The 14,079-nt window shown below is 35.9% G+C and overlaps 1 protein-coding gene across 4 annotated transcripts in view; it reads right to left on the bottom strand.

Moving 5' to 3' along the window:
• The window catches only part of LOC111052320 (microspherule protein 1), a 104,516-nt gene that overhangs the window by 52,397 nt on the left and 38,040 nt on the right, over positions 1 to 14,079 (bottom strand). For 2 of the 4 annotated variants that reach the window (XM_039421476.1, XM_039421477.1), the window contains exon 2: positions 13,647 to 13,725. The exons of 1 other annotated variant lie outside the window; for it this stretch is intronic. The gene's annotated coding sequence lies outside the window, so the exon portion shown is untranslated. Of the gene's footprint in view, positions 1 to 13,646; positions 13,727 to 14,079 lie in introns of all 4 variants that reach the window. One more of the 4 variants, XM_039421474.1, reaches the window with a different exon arrangement.

The following is a 14,079-nucleotide window of genomic DNA, read 5'->3' on the forward strand; positions in this document are numbered from 1 at the left end:
AGATGAATTTAAAAATTGATTGGAATGGTGTTCAGAATTCCTTATCTGTACAGAGTTGGGACCAACCAACTAATCTATTTATAGATACTATTCATAATATTATACTTGAGAAGACATCTAAAATAAAAATAACTTCAAAAAATACAAAAATCAAACCATGGTTTACCAGAGGCTTAATAAATTCAATACGTTACCGCGATAAACTTAAGAAGAAACTTAATAGACAGCCCTACTGCATTGCTTTAAAAAATGAATTCATCCTATTCAGAAACTTATTACACTCAACCATTAAACGAGCCAAACATAATTATTATAAGAATAAAATTGATGAGGTTTCATATAATCCTGAAAAGTTTTGGACCGTAGTGAAAAAGATTGCTGATAAATCAAAATGCCATCAATCATTCCCATTCAATTCATTTTCTAAAAATGGAGACCCCAACCAAACCCAAAATATTAAAGATATCTGCAACAATTTTAATCAATATTTCACGTCCATTGGATCTTCCCTATCCCAATCGTTGAACCCTGTTGGAGAACCAGAAATTAATGATTCTGAGTATGGAGTTGATGCAGTATTTGAGTTTAAAGAGGTCACAAAAGATGAACTAATGAAAGTGATACATAGTCTTAAAGGTAGGAGTGTTCGATCTCATTCCAACTAAATTAATCAAAGAAAATCTTGAGTCACTAATTAATCCTATCCATCATTTAATAAATTCAAGCATTCGTGAAGGACAGTTTCCGGAATATCTAAAAATAGCAAAAATCATCCCAATCTACAAATCAGGACCTAAAAATCAATTCTCAAACTACAGACCCATATCTCTTCTAACAACATTGTCTAAAATTATTGAAAAATGCCTTAAATTACAGTTAACAGAATATTTGAAAAATAAAGTTTGCATACTTGCAAAAACCCAATATGGATTTCAAAAATAAAAAAATACCAATGATGCTCTATTTGATGTAACCAAATATATAATTGAGTCAGTTAAATTGAAAAATAAAGTTTTAATGACGTTCCTGGACCTGGCCAAGGCTTTCGACTCTGTAGATAGAGGCAAGCTCTTCAAGAAGCTTGAATCTATTGGAATTAAAAATAATACCTTGCAGTGGTTCAGAAGTTACTTCTATGAACGCCTTCAGTTTGTTCAAATTGATGGTAAATGTGGTGAGAGGGACAGTGTTGACTATGGGGTGATTCAGGGAAGCACCCTGGGTCCAATATTGTTCCTTATATATATCAATAACATTTCAAAGCTCAACACGACAAGCAAGATATTCCTATTTGCTGATGACACGGTTGTTGTTTCTGTTGGCAAGGATTGGGAAGATGTATATAAAAATGCCACTATAGACCTTTCAAAAATAAAAAACTGGTTCGACCATAACAGCTTAACAGTAAATATAACTAGAACAAAGTATATGCCGATTGTAACAAGGAACCAATCAGATCCAGGCTCAGACAGGTGAAAATGCATACATGTACAGATTTAGAATCCTCAGTCTGTACATGTGGATCAATCATGAGAGTTGACCAATACAAATATCTTGGGGTTATTTTTGACCATCACTTGAGTTGGGTTCCCCATATTCAATGTGTCAAACAGAGGCTTAGAAGGATGTTGTATGGACTCTCTCAGCTCAGCCAGGTACTAGACATTAGATTGTGTAGGAGGATCTACCATGCATATGCCCAATCAATATTGCAGTATGGAATAATAGTTTGGGGAGGTGTTTCATCTGCTTGCCTGGAGCCGCTGGCCGTCACTCAACGCACAATAATAGAAACTATCCTGAAAAAAGAATCCAGGTACCCCACGTTGCTGCTATTCTCGGACTTCCCTGTGCTCAATCTAAGACAGTTATTTATGAAAACAATTCTCACATATATAAGGAAAAATAAAATAAACCTATTTGCTAATATACAACACAATTATCAAACACGACTCAGGAACAACCATGGATATTCAACACCTAGATTAATGCATGGAATAGAACTCAAATCACCATACTACCTAAAGTGCGAGATAAATTACTTTTTACACGGCTCTTTCTCGAAGACGGAGAGGTCCGATGCTCTATCCTCCACTAATCACTCCCACTACCTAGCAGCATTCTCCTTCTTTTGTGTCTGAGTGAGAGAGCTTTGTAATGCGACGCGGCAACACTCCCCTCCATCTATTGCTGGCAATGTTCCAAGTAGTGTACTAGTCAGCAGGTATATTGGTTTGTGCATGTTACAGAGATGTTTTCACAAGAACATGGAGAAAAATGACACGGCGCATCCAATTGTGCTCAGGATGTCCGTCTGTGTCTAAGCTACAAAATGTGGAGGGAGAAATGGGTTTCTCCTCTTCATGTTAAAAGTAATTTATCTCACACTTTAGTTCGAATACCGGCCAATTTTTCTCGGGTCACTCGTGTTTCAAATGGACATGTAAACCGTCGGTCCCGGCTGTCTAAAAACAGTCGTTATGTCATTTCAGAGGCCTTGAAGATCTTGTGCGGCCTGAAAACTCTGACACCAGACTTGAGCCAGCCAGGTTACTCGATATTATTATCATAGGAAATCTTTTCTTGACTAATAAAAACTATATTTGAAGTAGAATAATACTGATCACTATCCTATTATATTCAAATCAATTTATTTTCCACATTGCATTACAAAAAAATGTAAAATTCATAAATTCAATTATAAATAGAATACATCAATTGAAATAGAAAATGATACATTATTACATTAATGCTAGTATATAGATGGCGTGGAATTCCCTCAAGAAGACTATACGTCTGTGAATGGGGGAGAGTTCTTGAATGAAAATAGAGTAAGATGTATGTTTTATCTGTGCTATGAACTATTAACTTTATGTTCTATACAACCTATATAAGTAAATGTAACTGCTGTTTATAGCTTATTTAAAAAATACGTGATCAATAGCAGAGCAGAGTTGATTATAAATTTACAAGTGGGAGAGCAAGGGAACCTAAGACCAGCAATGAAGCGAAAAAGTTATATTTTAATAAATTGAACTGGTAAGTTATACTATAAAAAAGTTATAAGTTATACTGAATGGAGCAGTTCCTCAGTTCCAATCCAGCCTATGCCAAAAAGCCAACCGACCAACCTACTTTTATCCACCACGTCGCTGCAATTCTCAGCCTCCCTGATGAAATCCGGCAAATTCCTATAGATAATTTGAGCTAAAAATTTTGGGGCCTCTGAATTATAAAGTCAGCATTTAATCCAATCGACTATGGATATTTTCCCTTGATTAGATAATACCATAGAGAAACAATAGCTCAAGTAGATATCCCATGGTATAGGGCGTTTATGTCGCAACTCTTACTGTTATCTCAAGCTGATAGTCCACTTAATTCTTTCCTGTGAAGCTTTATGACGCTGGTAGTCTCTCATATTGTGCTGTTCATAAACTCTTACCCGGTCAAAACAGTAAAAATCGACAATAATCGGCTTGAGATAACAGTAAGAGTTGCGACATAAACGCCCTATACGGTACCATGGGATATCTACTTACGCTATTGTTTCTCTATGATAATACATTGAGATGAACTATATTTTTAGTTCATATTACTTCTACTCAGACTGAAAACAAAACTTCAATTTAGACAAATTATTACAGTTGTTAAAACTTTTATAATCATCATGGAACTATAAAACTAAAGTCTGTGTTTTTTACAGACCCTTGCGGAGGAAGGGTAAAACTAACTCTTGTTTACTATAAATGTCAATGGATATTCACTAGGCTTTGTGGCTCTATAAAGATGATTTGAATATCAATCATAGTACATATTGCATAAGAAATATCTTCCATCAGTGTTCTAAAATAATTCAATTTGTGAGTTGAGTACTTTTTGGTTCTTCATTGTCCTCTAATTTATTCTATCGATTTCATGGCCTTAGAATTTAGTTACTGTAAAGTGTATAAATGAAAGGTCAATTGAATAAAAGCTAGCAATTGCTAGTTCTAGTAATTTTTAAGTTAACGCTAGAATTCGAGCCTGCTGTATAAACAATCTTATTTCTAAGCTAGAACCAATGACTAGTTGCTAATCACTAGATTCTAGTTTTTATTCAATCGACCTATAGGTCGATTGAAAAGAAGCTGGAAATTGCAAATAAATTCCAAGTCCAAGTATTCGAATCAGCTGTATAATATTATCAGAATAACTGAAACTATAATGACTAGTTGCGTGAGGTCCACGTTATGACAGTATTAATTAACATTGGCAGGCCTATTGCTATCCTTGTCTATCATTCGACAAAGCAGATAGGCCATTCTAGATCTGCAAGGTTGCTAGATCGTTCTTCAAAAATGTGAACATATAGTTAATTAACAAAATATTTAATTTCAATTATGAAAACTTATGATTTTATCATTCAAAAATATTTTTTCTTGACGAATGAAATATAATTGATCATTTTAAACAAGAATAAACAGTTAATATTTCACCGGTATCAGGCTGATAGCCTATCTTCTATAGGAGGCGTTGGCAAGGCAGAGAATCGGCAACGATTTATCCACTGCCATTATAACGTGGACGTCACTATAGTCAATAAATTCTAGCTTCTATTCAATGGACCCATTTTATAAATATTTTGGGCGATATTGAAGGAATTTTACGGCGGACCAATCAAAATGACTCAAGGTTTGATAAGAAGCGGAGTTTTTCCTGCATGATAATGATATGTTTCATAACTTACTGCTCAGTGCTCACATAGTAAAAACAACCAAAGTGAGGTCCATGTTATAATGGCAGCATTTGATTAACATTGGTGTTGCTGTCCTTGTCTTCCTAACTCTGCAACGTTGCCAGATCGTTTGTCAAGGCAGAAAAAAAGGCAACGCTGTTCTCCTATCTTTCTTCACTGATATTATAATGTGGACATCACTATAGCACAACAAAATTCAATTGGGAACCTCACGACCATCCACTGGCTAAACACTTGGATTTTTGACAAGAACGTAATTTGAACAATTGGAAGCTGACGTTACAAGATTTTCTAACCACACTGGCGACAGACAGTGCCTAGGGCTGGGATATAGAAGCTCTTCACATGTTAGGGCAAACTTATGCGAATTTTATGACAAACTCGGAAAAATGTACGGTATGACAAATTACGAGGTGTATTTGTGATTTTTCAACCAAAACCAAGATATTAGTCAAACTTATCTAGTATCTTGACAATTCCTATTTAGGTGGTACGTTTCAGATACCCTAATTTTTCTGTTCAAACAACATGTTTGTCTCAATGACTGTCTAATACCTTTATACAGTTAATAATCAGTAGAGGGGTTGATCAAATAAAATTATACTAGCTCAACAAGAACATTTTTTTTTAATCAAGTGTATAACTGTAACTGAGCATTTCAGGATTTTAGGATTATCTTGAGAATACATTATTAAAATTATTATTTCGTCTGGAACTTTCACATGATTGCAAAATTGAATAGCATTACTTGCAAAAAACGAGAAAACTAGCTGATTTGATTCTTATTGAATTTTATATTTGAAATATGACACACAATAAGGCATTTCATTAGTAGGCTAAGTAAAACATTCATGTCAAAATGAGAATGTTTAATTTTAACAAGATGAAAAACAGAAAACTGGATCTCAGGAGCATCCTCGATTATCACAAACTTTCGGAACTCGGGTGCGAAAAAATCTTGCTCGTTATCAATTGTTTTCACAAGTTCGACTTTAAGTAATTCTAAACAAACATTGTAAAATAGAATCACATTATTCGGGTTCCTGGTGACTGCACTAAGCTCAGTCGACTCGTTTTTCAGGGCCGACATAGCATCGAAAAGTTTCTCAGCATATCGTTTGACAACATGCCGCAGACACCCTATCAACAGTCCTTTACTTGCAGGGACATTAGACGCCAAATGTTTTACACTGCTAACAATAGTCGAAACATCAATCCACGTGGCATCACTCACCTTACAACAATCCCTCTCCATGAGTTCGATCAAATCAAAATTATCTGATTCAACACCAACATTGATTACAACTGTTGAAAACCTTTTAGTAGAACGTTGCCGGCATTTTACAAGCGAGCTGTAACGATTCATCTTTTCATGCGAATCTTCGATGTCATCAACAGTGAAAAAAATAACCGCATCAAAACCTTTAATAGCATTGCAATTGAATGTCGTACCAACCACCACATCAACTGAATAATATACACTCACATCTAGGAATGTCTTTATTTGTTTAGCTGTACCCAAACAACTCTCAGCAGAATGATAGAACATGATTTTCATCCAAGAGGTTAATTTATCAGATATGAAAGTCCTTTCATTTTCAGAGGGCACAGACACAACCAATTTCCATGTCATGAAATTGTTTGATTTGTTTTGTGTTAAATCGAGCTTGGATACTAGGATATCGGCTATCTGCTGACCGATAAATGGTACATGATTTGGCAAACCTCTCATTAGAACAGAGGTGACAATTTTGAAACTGAGCTCTTTGTCTCGTACCCTGCGGAGGATTGGGTCACATGCACTCTTCAAAACTCCCCACCTCCGAATGTGCTGTTCGGTGGGTATATACATCATGAAAGGAAAATCTTTTCTCCTTTCCTTGATTCGTTCAACTCTATTTCTCCACTGGCGTGCAAATTTCCGCACACCAATCACCTTCATTTTCTTCCTCAAATCAGCCGACAATTTTTTCAGAATAAAATCATCAGTTTCATCTCTTGTTTGGCCCTTCTTTTCATCTACTTTGCTATTCTCAACCACTTTATCGTCATCATCGTAATCTTCTTTTTCATCATACATCGTTAACAAATCTTTATCATCAACTTTCTTGGAATTCAACGACAAAACATTTAATTTCATGTTTGCTCGAGGAGAAGGAGGCGGAATAACATTATCACCGGTTGGTCTATTGAATTTTATTGGCGACAACTGTACCTCACCACCAGCTCTGATTGGCGACAACTGTACCTCACCACCAGCTCTGATTGGCGACAGCTGATTAGTTTTCACAGCTAATTCAAAATTAGAGTTGCTACTAAATTTTGGTCTGAAATTCCATGTGGATTCAATATTTTCTACTGAAGAAAGTACAGGAGAACTTGGTTTTGGAGGTGAGATGCTACCAAAAGCTAAAGTCACTCCTGGAGTTTCATTTTTCACAAAAGGTGTCTGAATTCTAGCGAATACTTGGGGAGAATTGATAGATTGCTTTGGCACGGGAAATACATCTTTGGTGATTTCTTCTGTTTTGATATTATACTCAACATCATGCCTCCGCTTTCTTTTCCCAGAAGGACTGTCTGTTTCGGGGGAGATTTGTTGAGGAGAGGAGGGGGCCGCTATAGACTGTGTGTTTGGTTCATTTTTGAATATTGAAGTAGGTTCATTTGAAAACGAGAAACTTGGAGTTTTGAAAATACCAAAGCTTTGTTGCTCAGCGGGCGGGCTTTGGTGAGCGAAAGTTGGCACTTCCATTAGGGGGGAGAGAACTGAGGAGGTTTGCCCTGATGATTCTGAAACATCCTCCATTTCGACTTCTTCAATATTGCTAAAAATATTCGAATCGCCTTCAAGCTTGCTAGGTAAAGAAGTAGTGAGGACTTCATCAGTATACAAATCTTCATTGTAGAAAATATTATCTTCACCTGTCATTTCTTCAATTTCAATGTCGTCAATAGAATCGAATTTCGGTTCATACTTATAGGTGGGCATATCTTTGATGTTGCCGTCAGGTGTGAAACTGGTGTTCACTTGGTGCTTCACATACCTCGGAATGACTCCTTGTTCACCAACGACCGCGTTCTGCAACGCCACTCGCTTATGTCTCACCAAACGGGACGATCGTTTCACTTTTACTTCTGTTTCAGGAAGAATGAAATCCTGTCGGTAAAATTTGAACTCTGCATCCCTCTCATCGTCTAGTAGAAGTCCATGACTCTCACAGAACACTTTCACATCTTCTATGCGATCAAAATGAAGAATGTTCATCATTTCGATGAGTGGGATTGTACCGGCTTTTCTGGGTGGACAGTAAGCTTTCACAATTGCTTTCAATGCGTTTACACGAACTGCTGAGAAATAACGTTGTAGTAGACACGCATTCAGATATGATGTTTTAGCTATCAAGTTGAAAAACTTCGAGTACAAACGGTTGTTGTAAGCTAAATAAATATCTATTGCTGATCTTACTGCATTGTCTTGTAGGATACGTGGGGAAAACTTCTGATACTCTGTCATCACGTCACCAGTTTTAATATTGATTAGGATTAGATAAGCGTTGAATTCAGCTTCATTTGGACACTGAATGTTATTCTCTCCCAGGTCTTTGTACATATGTCGAAGTGATTGTAAACAGTTGAGAAGATTTTCTGTGTTGATTTTCTTGTCAAAAACGTCGACTGAGACACCCCACAGCCGGTCGTAGCAGGCGATATGAAACCGTGCACATTGTTCGATGATATTCACGGTTTCCAGATCACACAACTGCTGCTGGATAATGTCTTTCCGTATACTTCTGAGTCTATCCCAGCAGAAATTATACCAATCACTCACATTAACACCGGTTTCTTCTATCAGCGGGATGATTTTGTTGATGAGGTAGGCCATGGTCATGCTGAGCACCGGCTCGGGACGGAGTTCATGCGGCAGCGGTTGTTCCTGGTCTGCTGAGCTCCTCGAGTAAACTTTGACGGCCAACGCAGGATCCATCATATGGGTTTGAGGGTCGCATTCGTACTGGGAAACGAGGCGTCGGTACTGTCTCATGATTCGCTCCTTTTCAGGACACATGTCGGGACAAGTTCCAACTATAACGCTGCCAGTGTGACTTGCCCCCTGTGACTTCCTAAATAACTGATCTCTCTCATTCAACAAGTCGAGCTTTTCCTTCAAGTCAAGCTCCGTTTCATGACTATCTGTTGCTTCTTTTGATTCATCTTTCCTGAATCCTCTCAGATGATCAGTTAGATTTTCTGAAACGGAATGAACATGTTTGTCGTGTTCATCGTTCTCATCAGACGAAGCATTCAGGTTCTTCACTCGCCGGCCCCGTACTTCTTTCGGAGATGTCAACTCTTTCGACTTGGCCAGCAATCTAGCTCTCAAAGCCTTCTCCCTACTTTTTGCTTTCTCGGCACTACTTGCATCTTTTCTCAAATTCCTCTCCTTACTAGCTTCAGGAGGACTCCGATACAGAGGCGAGTCTTCCCTTTTTTTACGAATCTTCTCCACAGGTTTTGGTAGTTCACTCAGGCCGAACGAGTCAACCTCTTCAACATCTTCGTCCCACGACACACCCTCCTTATCTGAATAGATTGATGGACTTTGGAAAGCACGTGGATCAAGTCTGGTTGGGTTGTCGTCAGGATAGAGAATATCAAACATTTTACCCTTCAAAATACCACCGTTTCTTTTCGCATCGCTGGCTGCTTGTTCAGTAACAAAATGAACAGTACATTGCCCTCTTTGGGGATTGAGGATGACTTTTTTCACCTCTCCAAACTGCGAGAAATGGGTTTTCAGTAGTTTCCAGTTGAGTAAAGATGGAGGCAACTTGGGCATGAATAATTGTGTGTTTTTGTTTGCTTCTTTGGGAGATCTTGCCTTGTTCGGAGATACACTAGATTCACCCATGTTTTCCATCTCATCGCGGTAGAGTATGTCGAAAGTCCTGCCTTTCCAGACGCCACCGCGTCTCTTGGCAGCGCTGGCGTCTTCCTCAGACTCGAACTGAATGGTGCAGGTGGCCTGCTGCGGGTTGAGGATGACATTGGCCACCTCGCCGAACTGCGAGAAGTGACTCTTGATAAGCTGCCAGTTGACAAGCGCAGGCGGCAGGTGTGGAATGAACAGCAGCTGAGAACCACCTCCTTCATCCATACTCCGCAACGCAACGCACTGCACTGCACAGAACAAACAAGCTGTGTTTTCATCACTAGTAGCGTACAATGTCAATTGCCAAACAATAACACTAAACAAATTGCTTTCACCATTGGGATTCTCTCTCGATAGTAAGTTGTCATGACGGCGCACTTCAAACAGCTCTGTATCAGGTTTGGTTGGTTTTTTCTATCGAGGAAACTAGTGGCGTATTTACTTGAATTTTGTAGGCTAGGCTTTACTTCGCATCATTTCAACAGTTTTGTAGGCTAGGCTTTACTTTGCATTATTTCAACAGTTTTGTAGGCTAGGCTTTACTTTGCATTATTTCAACAGTTTTGTAGGCTAGGCTTTACTTCGCATTATTTCAAAGCCACTACGATAAAAGTCGGTGATGACGTGCTGTCAGTGAGAATAGGGTGTTGCTCGACTAAGCACACTGTTTTATCAATAGTTGTGTACACTATACTTTGCGCAAAAATGTACAAAGCAGCAGTACAAACTTCTGAAAAACAATACAGTAGAATCTAAAGTCCCTATAATAACTGCTAAAATAATACACTAAAACCCATCGGCTGCAACATACAATTTCAGACTAGAATATTAATAAAGATAATTCTCAGAAACGCATTTAATTATAATTAGATCATGCATATTTGTTTATTTTTATCATTATTTTCATTCTGTGATTATTCATTTATATTTATATAATTTACTCAGTTATCTTTAAATACCGTATTATGAGTTATGATTGAAATTTATGAAAAGTGCAAAACCTTTCTATACTAAAATCTATTGGTTTCAGTGACAATCCATTGGACTTTTTCATGATATTACACCACAGTATTAATGTGCTCAATGTCAGGTTGTAATTTTTATTCATGCACTCAATCGTAATTGGACCAGAAAAATTGTTTTTGGAATTCAATTCTATTTTCATGAATATTGTATTACAGATTAGTAGGTAATCTGTGCTCCGCAAGGGTCTAATTAAATACTTGACATAATAAAATTTAGAAGAATAGAAAATAGGCCTATAACCATACTCGGTAAATCAAGAATCTATATGCAGATTTTAAAGTTAAGTAGTTCAGTAGTTCAGACGTGATGATGCATCATTCGTGAATTTCCTATCCCGTACATGTACAAGCCAATTCTTTCCTTTATAGAATATATATTATGAAGATTAATTTATATTAAGATTATAATACATGAATAACTGCCACCTTCACAACTACTCAGAAAGATGATATTTGTACAATATTCAGATTATTCTTTATTTGATGCACATTATATAATTTGTTAGTGGGGTTGTCTCAATAGTATAACATCATGAATAAAGTCGGAGCCTTTCCTTACAAAAGAATAATTATTATAATAGCTGCTTATCGAGTTTATACTAATACAGTGAAATTTATTAAAAATAATAACATCAAAAAACGTACTTGTTTACACTCGAGATAATTTAGTAAAATCATTGTTATTATGAAATAGTTCATAAAATCTAACTCACATTCAACAAGTTATAGGCTAACTAAACTGTATGACACATCAAGAGTGCGCAGTAGCAGTCTACCAAAGCAGTCGGGGCAGCATCAATTCTATCCCATAAGATCAATGTAGAAACAGTTAAATCATGCATTATTTTTGGAACAAATCAAGTCTACAGTCGGAACTTCTTGGAAAAAATAAATTACATAAAGTATTTAATCTATAAGGGCAATTGCATTCGCGAATTCTAAATATTCTTTCCAAAATATTATTAAATGTTCAAACTTGAAGTGGAATTTTCTTTCATAATTTGAATGGTATAGACAAGTTGAAATCTCCATATTTGAAAAATAGCTTGCATGAAAGTGGAATATTTTTCAGTATTATGATTTCTTTAATATTCTCTGCTTGGATGTCTCATAAGATAAATGTAAAATTTTGAAACATATAGCGCCCTGAATTATGGACGCATGTTTCATGTGTCATTGGAAAGATAATTTAATTCTTCAGAGCAATTGCTTTACTTCTACTTTTTTAATTTTGAAAATAATACAATAATTGAAGTAAAGCAATTGCTTTGTAAAATTAAATTTTCTTTCCAATGACACATGAAATAAAATTAAATTTTCTTTCCAATGACACATATCCAAGCAGAAAAGATTAAAGAAATCATAACACTAGAAATATTCTACTTTCATGCAAGCTATTTATCAAATATGGAGATTTCAACTTGTCTATACTGTTCAAATTATGAAAAAAATTCCACTTTAGCCCACAGACATGAAAATAAAGTTCCGAATAAATTCAATTTATGATGTTGAACAGCCAAGCCAGAATTCAAATAGTTGGCACAGTATACAAGAGTCAACTCACCTTGCTTTATAGATATGTACAGAGCTGGTGAGAGTTATGGAAACTGCTAAATATTTCTGTTAAAAGGATAATTTCACAGTGGACTTGATGATTAGGGATCCTATTCGATGTGAGAATATGTTACTGTGTAGTGTTTTTGTTAGTGATTTTTCAGTGAGCTTCAATCTAAAGGCATTGACTATAATAAGGGAAAAGGGTGATGACGGGCAAGTAAAGTATGTGCTTCTCAAAATAGCTCCAAACCAAACGTAACAATAAAAACAAAATTTAAAACCGATAAATTTGGAAGAGGTCCTTATTCACAGTGCATCTGATGACATCACATTACAGGTTTTTGTTAAGTCTCTAATAATCTATACTGTATACAATAATTGGAAACTTTGAATGGATGTTCAAAAACTCTGAATGATTATATTTTGCAATAGTAAATTACTTGAGGAAATTATAGTTGTGGAATATTTTAATATCACATAAGGAATAAATAGTTCAGAATTTTTTAGATTTTAAAATTCTCCTAGGCAATGTTCACATAAACCAGTATCAGAGCTCTGCTATCTACCTTGGGTCTGCTTAGTTCTGTTACTGTATAGAGTAATACGCCATTTATACACACACTATATGGATGATGCATAACAGTTTAAAAATAGCTATTCATTTATTAAGAGCGTTAAACGCGACTTTATTGCTTGAGAAAAACGGTATCTAGCGACATGTAGTGGAGCGCGATTAGTTTGCGAAAGCAATAAAGAAGTTTCACGCTCGAATTGCATACAAAATGTTTTCTACAACCACAGTATGAGACTACAAAACAATAAATACAATACCGTAATACATAATGATCTATATACTGTATATAAAAATGAATGTCTGTTTGTATGTTTGTTTGTTCCCTATAGACTCAAAAACTACTTGACAGAACGGCATGAAACTTTGGGAATATATTGTGTGAATATTGGGGATGGTTTCTGACCAGAAATTTTAATAGGGGGGGGGGGTAATAATAATTATTTATTAATCCATTTTACAGACTATGTTTTCGGGCGAGCGACTACCGAAGAACGGAAAGATGATCATGATTCAAGAAAATCAAACCAAAATAGCACCCACACCTTAAACTTGAAGTGTTGTGTAACAAAATCACACCTCTCTCAATTCTGTGACTTCAATAAATATTTATCTGCTTTCAAATTTGTAAAGTCCTTTTATAATCACCCTGTATATTGCTATATTATACAGGGAATAAGCTGTCAACTCACTAAATCCATGAATTAATCCAAGACTTCACTTTATAAGCGATCATCATGATGTGATAGGTCTGATTGAAGAGGTTCATTATAGTGAAATAATAAAATAATTGATTAAAATAAATTGAATAAAGTTATTTACCTTTCAAAAAGAACAAGATATTGTCATTGGCAGATAGGACTTCAGGTTTCAAATTATTTTGACGATTCCACTAACATCCCTGTAAAGGAAAAAAATCAAGTGATTTCTAATATCCAAGCTTACCAATGAAAAAAAACAAAGAAACAAATTATATGAAACTTACTGAAAATTTCCTCCAACCAAATCCTTGGAATTAGATTTGACTCATGATCTTTTTAGAGCAGATTACAATGTAATAATAAAATCTTACAAAAATATTACAGAAAAGTGTAAATGAGAGTTAGCTGCTTACTTCCTGAAATATTAACTGTTCACTTGGGAATTAAAAACTAGTAACAATAACTATGTTATTACTTAAGGAGATATACAGTTGTCCCACGAATGGTATAACAGCCGAAGACCAAAGATTATACATAAAATCTGCCAGAGGAAA

Source organism: Nilaparvata lugens, chromosome 2 (genome assembly GCF_014356525.2).
Source record: "Nilaparvata lugens isolate BPH chromosome 2, ASM1435652v1, whole genome shotgun sequence".
Classification (NCBI taxonomy): Eukaryota; Metazoa; Arthropoda; class Insecta; order Hemiptera; family Delphacidae; genus Nilaparvata; species Nilaparvata lugens.